Raw genomic sequence first — 7,143 nt, 5'->3', positions numbered from 1 at the left:
AGTGATCACTTACAAATTATTAATTTGCTCAAAAAGTAGGCTATCCTGCTTAAATGTCCCGTTTCCTCAGGAAAATGAATTTTGTCTTTGAATAAATATGTAAAAACAATTTTAAAGTCGCAAACACGTTAAATGTGCAAAATATTGAGTATTTTCAAATTGGGCTACGTGAATATATTTTACCTCATGCACTAAACTACAAAAATTCATTTTGTTGCACGATCATATGAGAAATGAGGATTTGAAACACATTGCCAATTAGTTATTTCTTTTCCTGGCTTAAATTAGCTTCATTATTCTTGGAAAATGATTTCACTTGCATTTTAACTCTTTAATAAATTGTAGCACTAAGATTTAATTATTGTTAAATAAGTGCGTAGAGATAAACGTTAGGTGCAAATATAAGAAATGTGCCAAACCACTAAACTTCTTAATTTTGTTACCTTAAATTCATATTTCAATGGTAAACTATTTCATTGATCTAACAATTAATTTCTTTGAATTCTAGTATTGTAATTAATTGTTTTGAAATAAAGCGTAAAGATAATTTTTATGAAATAAATAATATAATTGTGCCTAATATTGAATTATTCGGTTTTGCTATATTAAATTAATATTTCTTGAGTTAGATTAATTTTCGCCTTAAAATAAAATGTTAGATTTTTATTACAAGGTCAAACTTGATTTTAATAAGAAACTAATGAAGTATGAATGTTGGGAACCTTAATACTAAGTTGTAATCTATAAAAATTCGATAAAATGGTTTAGGTATACCAAAGTATAATTAGGCCATTAAATCATACTTGAGGAAAATCTCGATAACCAAAGTCTTGCAAGATTAGCGATTTAATTAGGCGATCAAATCACACTTGGGGATAATTTTTGGAGCTAAGTTAGAACTAAGGATTTAAGGGGATAATAGGAGGAGAAGTGAATAGGCCAAAATGCCTTTAGAAATTCACCAAATCCTCACTTCACCATAACCTTACAAAGCCGAACCAAACACTCCTTACAAGCTCTTCCACCACCGCCCATTTCCACCAATCAAAAGCTTAAACCAACTCAACACTCAACAATTTCTGCAGCTCAACATCTTCAAAACCGCGGCACCCTTCATTCATCTTCATTCCATATCCCAGACCACAAACACATTCCTTCTCTGCCTAGTTACCATCGACAAAGCAGGACCAAAGGAAGAAGCCGCGGGCTGCACTTCCATTTCATCTCTGCCTGTCCGTAAGCTAGAGGAGGGAGTAGGGAGAGCTGGTGGAAGTTGGAGGAGTTACTGGACCTCACCATCCTTGTTCACTTCAGACCAACACCATCAGCTGCAACCATCTTCACCAACACCATTTCCAGCTGCAAACCCAACCAGGACCACTGCCGTGCGTGTGTAAGCCGAGAGGGAGCAGAAACTTTTCTTTCAGATTTCGTGCGTGAATTTAATTGCTGTGAGGTAAATTTTCTGGAATGAAAATAGTTTATCAGAGGTAGATTAAGCTAGCCGTGGTCTTGCATGTGTTAATCTGTGCCATCAGATGTTGAAATCAAAGCTGTGGAAAATTCTATTTCGGCTAGATGGTTCTGCCAAGGAGCTGAGCTGATAGTGCAGCTTTAATGTGTTTTTCTGAAGTGATTTGAGCCTGAAATGGTGATTAACTAATCGAATCTCGGATGATTATTATGATTAGGGTCATGCATGAATTTAATTAGCCTGGATTACTTTGGAAATAAAAATGAAATAGAACTTTTCACATGCAAACTCATCCGAGTGTAGTCTCACCTAGTTCTGGATTTATGAAGGTGTTTTGCTGTTGCCGAGCTGATTTTCTGGTCTGGATGTTAGCTAATTAACTCAGCAATTGTGCATGTGAGACTTTAAGGGCAATAAAAGGCTTTAACTGAAGAGATATCGGATGATGAACCAAGGAACATAAGAAATTCTGTTTTGATGTAGTAATGTTGCCGTGAGTTTGTTTGGAAGTAATGCATCTTGATTTGGTTTAATTTTGTTGTTTTGAGCCTATAATCATATTTAGCTAGCTAATGACAAGAAATTTTAGCTTTGCATGTAGTTAATTAGTTGAGCTAGAACTGAAAATAAAAATAAGATGCAACCGGATTTTTGTGCAGCTCAAACCGAGGCTAGCTGGAGATTTTCTTGGAAATTCGACGAATTGGGTTATGATTCGAACCTAAATTTTTAACTAGAAATGTTACTCAGTTAATTAAGTATCCGTATGCCGAATTTGAGTATTTAAATCCCTGAATAAGCCAAGGAAGAATTTTATACAAGACAAATGGTTGCTGGAAAATTTAGCTAACCAAATGATTGAGCTGAAAATATTGAAGTGTTTCCGGATTTCACTAGTTGATATAATTTCTGGATTTGGGTTAGATGAGTACAATTGTAGTTTGAATCTGGATTGGATTTGGAAACCTTTACTAGCTAGCTACGTGTGTACATGTCCTAATAGAGTACCAAAAATTCTATTTTAACCAAAGAAAATCCTGTTTTAGAACCATTGTTATTGCCAGAAATTTTGAGAAAGAGCCGTGAGATTTAAACCTGGAAATATTTGGGGGTTTGTAATCATGGTTTAATTTCAACTCCTGATCTGGAAATGTGCATTGTTTTGCTAAGAGATTTCATGAGGAAGCTGAGAGTTTTAAAGCATGTTTTAACCCAGAAAAACAAGATGAAAACAGGACGTCTCTTCATGCATGTTCATCCGTGGCTGATGGATAAAAGTTCTGAATTTTCTGGATGCTTTTAATTATGGAATGAATCTGATTTTTGAAATGGAAAATTTTAATAGCCAGCTGAGTGGTTGATTGCTGAATTTGAGTCCCTAACACCATGTTTAAACTAAGGAAAGCTTGGATTTTTGTAAACCTTTAGCTGCTGGAAATTTTGTTGATATCCGAGTGGTACCAACCAGAATTTCAGTTGTCTTTGGAAATTGTAATCAGTTTCGGGAATTTTATTTTATTTTCCTTGGATCATAATGGGTCAAAACTGCATGCGAGATGCAAATTTTAAGAGATACAAGTTGGGTAGCAATGTGATATTTAATATATGGGATGGTCTAACCAAAGATATGGGCATGCCAATGCTGGAAATTTTCCTTGTAGTTACCAAAGTTTGGGTACGAATTTCCAACTTAAATTGCGAAGTTATTCCTTGAAACTTATTGATTGGAAACACATGGAAAATGTTGATGTTAATGATTGTGGTTTGACCCTATTGCGTTCATGAAATTCTCAAAGAGTTAGATGTAAGAAGGTACTTGCTAAACGTATGTTTAAGCCTGGCCAGTGAAACAATTTCTACTCGTATTTCAATGCCTGAAAAGCTAATGGTTGAAATTTACTTTCATTAGTATATCATGTGTTGAAATTGTGGACAGTGGGCTCTATGAATTCCCACTTTTGAGTTGATGGTTGAGTTATTGGAAATTGGCTGATGGTGGGCTCTATGAACTCCCACCCTGAATGGATAACTGAATTGCTGAAATTCTTAGAAAGCTGTGCTACTATTTTGTGAAACTGTGAGTTGATATAAGTGCTGATTACCAAGTGCTAAGTATTGACGAAGCCTTGGTAAATTTTCCTGCTTATGCTTAGATATAAATTTGTTGGAACACAGGGCTAAGAATTGATGAGCTCTAGTGTTATTACTGTTTAAATTCTAATTGTGCAATATTGAGAAAATGTGATTTTGGATTGGAATCGAAAATGTGAGAAGTGTACCGACCTTGTGACTCCAAGTAAACGCTTGACTAAGTAAATGAAAAATATTTTGCTTCAAGTTTTGAACGGTACAGATCTAGCATCGTACTACTAAACATAGTATCTACTATTTTTGCCTTAGAAACTTGGGCAACATGACTTTTACCCCTTAAGCTAGACTAGCCTTATTAATTTGGGAAAATGATTTCCCCAGACTCAAAACCTTAGTTTTGTTTCAAATTCCTTCCTTCTTTATAAATCGTCTAAGGCTAGTTGTAACTAAGGAAAAGTTTAAAAGGTGAGTCTTGACCACCTTAGCTATATGCATAGAAAACTCGCTCGGCAAGAAAGACCTTATTTCCTTTTAACAAGCAGCTTTAGCAACAATTGTATAAGAAACCTTATCCTGAAGCCTTAGCAATAAATTTTGCAAGCACCGCCATTCAAAGGAACTTTTTCTCAAGGTATACTCTTAGCCTCGATATTAAATAGCTTTCCGACTTATTTTAAGAAAATAATAGTAGTATTTTTCTTTAAGGAAAAGTATTTCAGGAGAACGATGAGAGATATGGTACTGATCTCACAAGCTTGATTCCAAGTAAATATTTTGAGAAAAGTAAGCTAGCAACATGCTAGAAAACTCTACATGTGCAAGCCAACAGTTCCAATAGAAAACTTATGGCTTAAATTCTGATATTCTAGGATTTTACGAGGACGCGGAACTCGATCCTCAATCCAATATCTGAACTTCACTCTTGGTGAGTGTCCCTGCTTGTTCTATGTTACGTGGTTAAGCACTTTATCAATTCGCTATGTGATGATTGCCAAAATGCAATAAATGATTTTGACCATCGAAGTGAGCAGTGTGTACTTTATCGCACTAGCCGTTCGAGTGGTGACATGTGTGAAACATTTTCTAATGAATCTAAATGTAGTTGCGTCGCTGGGTGAATCCCTCGACATCTGAATCCAACTACCATAACATCTGAATCTGTGAATCAAAATGTAGTTAGTCGCTGGGTGAATCCCTCGACATCTGAATCTAACTACAAAAACATTAAACCTAAACGTAGTTAGTCGCTGGGTGAATCCCTCGACATCTGAATCTAACTACAAAACCCTTGAATCTAATTGTAGTGAGTCGTTGGGTGAATCCCTCGACATCTGAATCGATCTACAATAAAGTCGTTGGGTGAATCCCTCGACAAATTTTATTACGGGTATATCTCGAGTATACTGCGTCGGTAGATGAAGTTTGGGCCCAAAGCAGAGGTATGAATGGTGACGGGTTAGGATTAAAATAAGTGGATCTACATGGACTATAAGTAGTGAAAGTTGACGGAGGGTCAACTACGATGGTATCTAATCAAGCGTGGAAATTGGCTCCTGAGAGCCCTGTATCCTACCCTGTGTTGTTACTCGCTTTCCTACTTGTTTAATGCTGCAAATTTCTACCTGTTAAATGTTTATTTGGATGCATGTTTTGGGGCACCACTGAGCTTCGGCTCACCCCACGTTTATTTGTTTTCCTTACAGGTTTTGAGGCTTGAGAAGTTGGATGCTGTTTTATTTGGTTACGCGTGTGTTTGGACAATGTGGTTTTTAAGAATTGTAAATTTCAGTTTGTAACGTGTAATCCTGCTTGCGTACTTTCGCCTTTGTGTTACCACCTGAAGCTGGAAAATGTGTGGCTCTCGTGGTGACCTATGGCTGGGGTATTTTTATGTTTCCGCTGTTTGGGTTTTTGTACGTTAGGATTGTACGACTTTGTTCTTGTAAAGCGCGTGAATGATAGTTTTAAGAGCCGTCGAAGGGCTGACTTATGTCACTGTTATCCCTGAAGTTACTGTGGAGTTATAAAGTTTTACTTGGAAAAATTGCTGAGGTAATAGATTAGACTTTTCTTCGGAGGAATTCAGGTTTGAAATGCGTGCTTGAGTCCTGGCGAGAGCTGGGCAGACGATCCGCCAACCCTTTGGTTCGCCTCAGGGGAAAGTGGGGTCGCCACAAAGAGAGAGAGAGAAAGAGAGAAAGAGAGGGCCGGTCACTTCTTGATGATTTTTGAAGATTTTTGGTCATTTTAAAGCTATTTTAACCAATTTGGTAAAAGGGTGAATAGTGTTCTAACAAGTGCAACCAATCCTATGGTGACACTTGTCACCTTTTATTAAATGCTCACCTACCTTGTCTGTGACAGTCCCACCTTCCCCTAAGGCGAACCAAAGAGGTTAGCGGACTGCCTGCCCAACTCTCGCCAGGACTAACGGTGCAGTATAAAGCGATCTATCACGTTTGAAACTTATAACGCGCGCAACAAGGCAAAAGGGCAAAATATCCCAAAATAAAAGAAACGAACTCCAGAGTCGGCCATGAATAGTAACCGACCCGTCCGAAACCCAACCAAGCATCGAAATACATATACAACATAGCATTAGCCATTTACACGCCACAACGGCAAGCCAAAACCATTCACTAAGGAAGTACACATTCGATTTGCCTATCAAAAGGAAATGAACCCGTTATACATTAGGGTTTCACTTCAAGAGCAATACAAAAGACATTTACATGCTCAATTCGGCAATTGACTATCCAATCCATTCTCAAAAGTAATTATCACCCTGTAAGGAAAACAAATAACATGGAATGAGCTAAAGCCCAGTGGTATACCACCCAATAAGCAATCAAAGTCATATAAGAATGAACTTTCATTTAAAGTGCACAAATAAGCAATGAAGCAAAACGGTAAAAGGATACGGTCGGCTCTCAAGAGCCCATTTCCAGGCTTGCAATCTTGATCCAACCTCATTGACTCTCCGTCAATGTTAAAAGTACCAAACCGTAGACCACCCTTTACTTCCAATCCTTCCACCTAACATACCCCAACCGGGCCCGCACTTCATTTCAGTAGTTTTTGGTAATACTCGAGTTTACCGGAACCAAGGGTCTCATTACCACAAGGTTCCCCAGTACAGTCCCCGTGGCAATTCAATCTTCACGACCAAGCCCTCGCCGGCTCGATCCAATTGACTACCAAACGGGGTTGAGCTCAGTAATACAGTAAGGCCGTTGGACATCGTCCAAACGACATCAATTCAGTTTCCATGAAATGGAATTCACCAACCAATATATCAAGTTCAATAATGCAATAAAACGGTAACCAGTCAGTGACAATATCAAAAGAGGTGAGGGCGGTCAAGTACACCCTCACCTTAATCAATTTCAATATCCAAGTAAGCCATCAAGGCATCACATAACATTTAATAAAGCCACATAGTAACAATTCAGTGAGTGGTATACTCACCAAGTGAGAAAGTGGTGTTTCATACACCGTGGTCACCAAGACGTCGTGAGTTACCGTCACGCCCTAGAATCACGCAACAAATGCAATGAGACTCGATAACGAGTCATATA

General features: G+C 37.8%; 1 long non-coding RNA gene across 1 annotated transcript; it reads left to right on the top strand.

Annotated features, from left to right (window-relative positions):
- The first annotated feature begins 621 nt into the window (after positions 1–621).
- LOC140014049 (uncharacterized) lies at positions 622–5,506 on the top strand. Its single transcript, XR_011820926.1, has 3 exons — positions 622–1,456; positions 4,435–4,490; positions 5,269–5,506. It is a non-coding gene; the product is annotated as an uncharacterized lncRNA (long non-coding RNA).
- Positions 5,507–7,143: the final 1,637 nt, after the last annotated feature.

This window comes from Coffea arabica, chromosome 9c (assembly GCF_036785885.1).
Source record: "Coffea arabica cultivar ET-39 chromosome 9c, Coffea Arabica ET-39 HiFi, whole genome shotgun sequence".
In the NCBI taxonomy this organism is placed as follows: Eukaryota; Viridiplantae; Streptophyta; class Magnoliopsida; order Gentianales; family Rubiaceae; genus Coffea; species Coffea arabica.
Note: the sequence above shows the minus strand (reverse complement) of the source record. Positions and strands in the feature narration are given on the sequence as shown.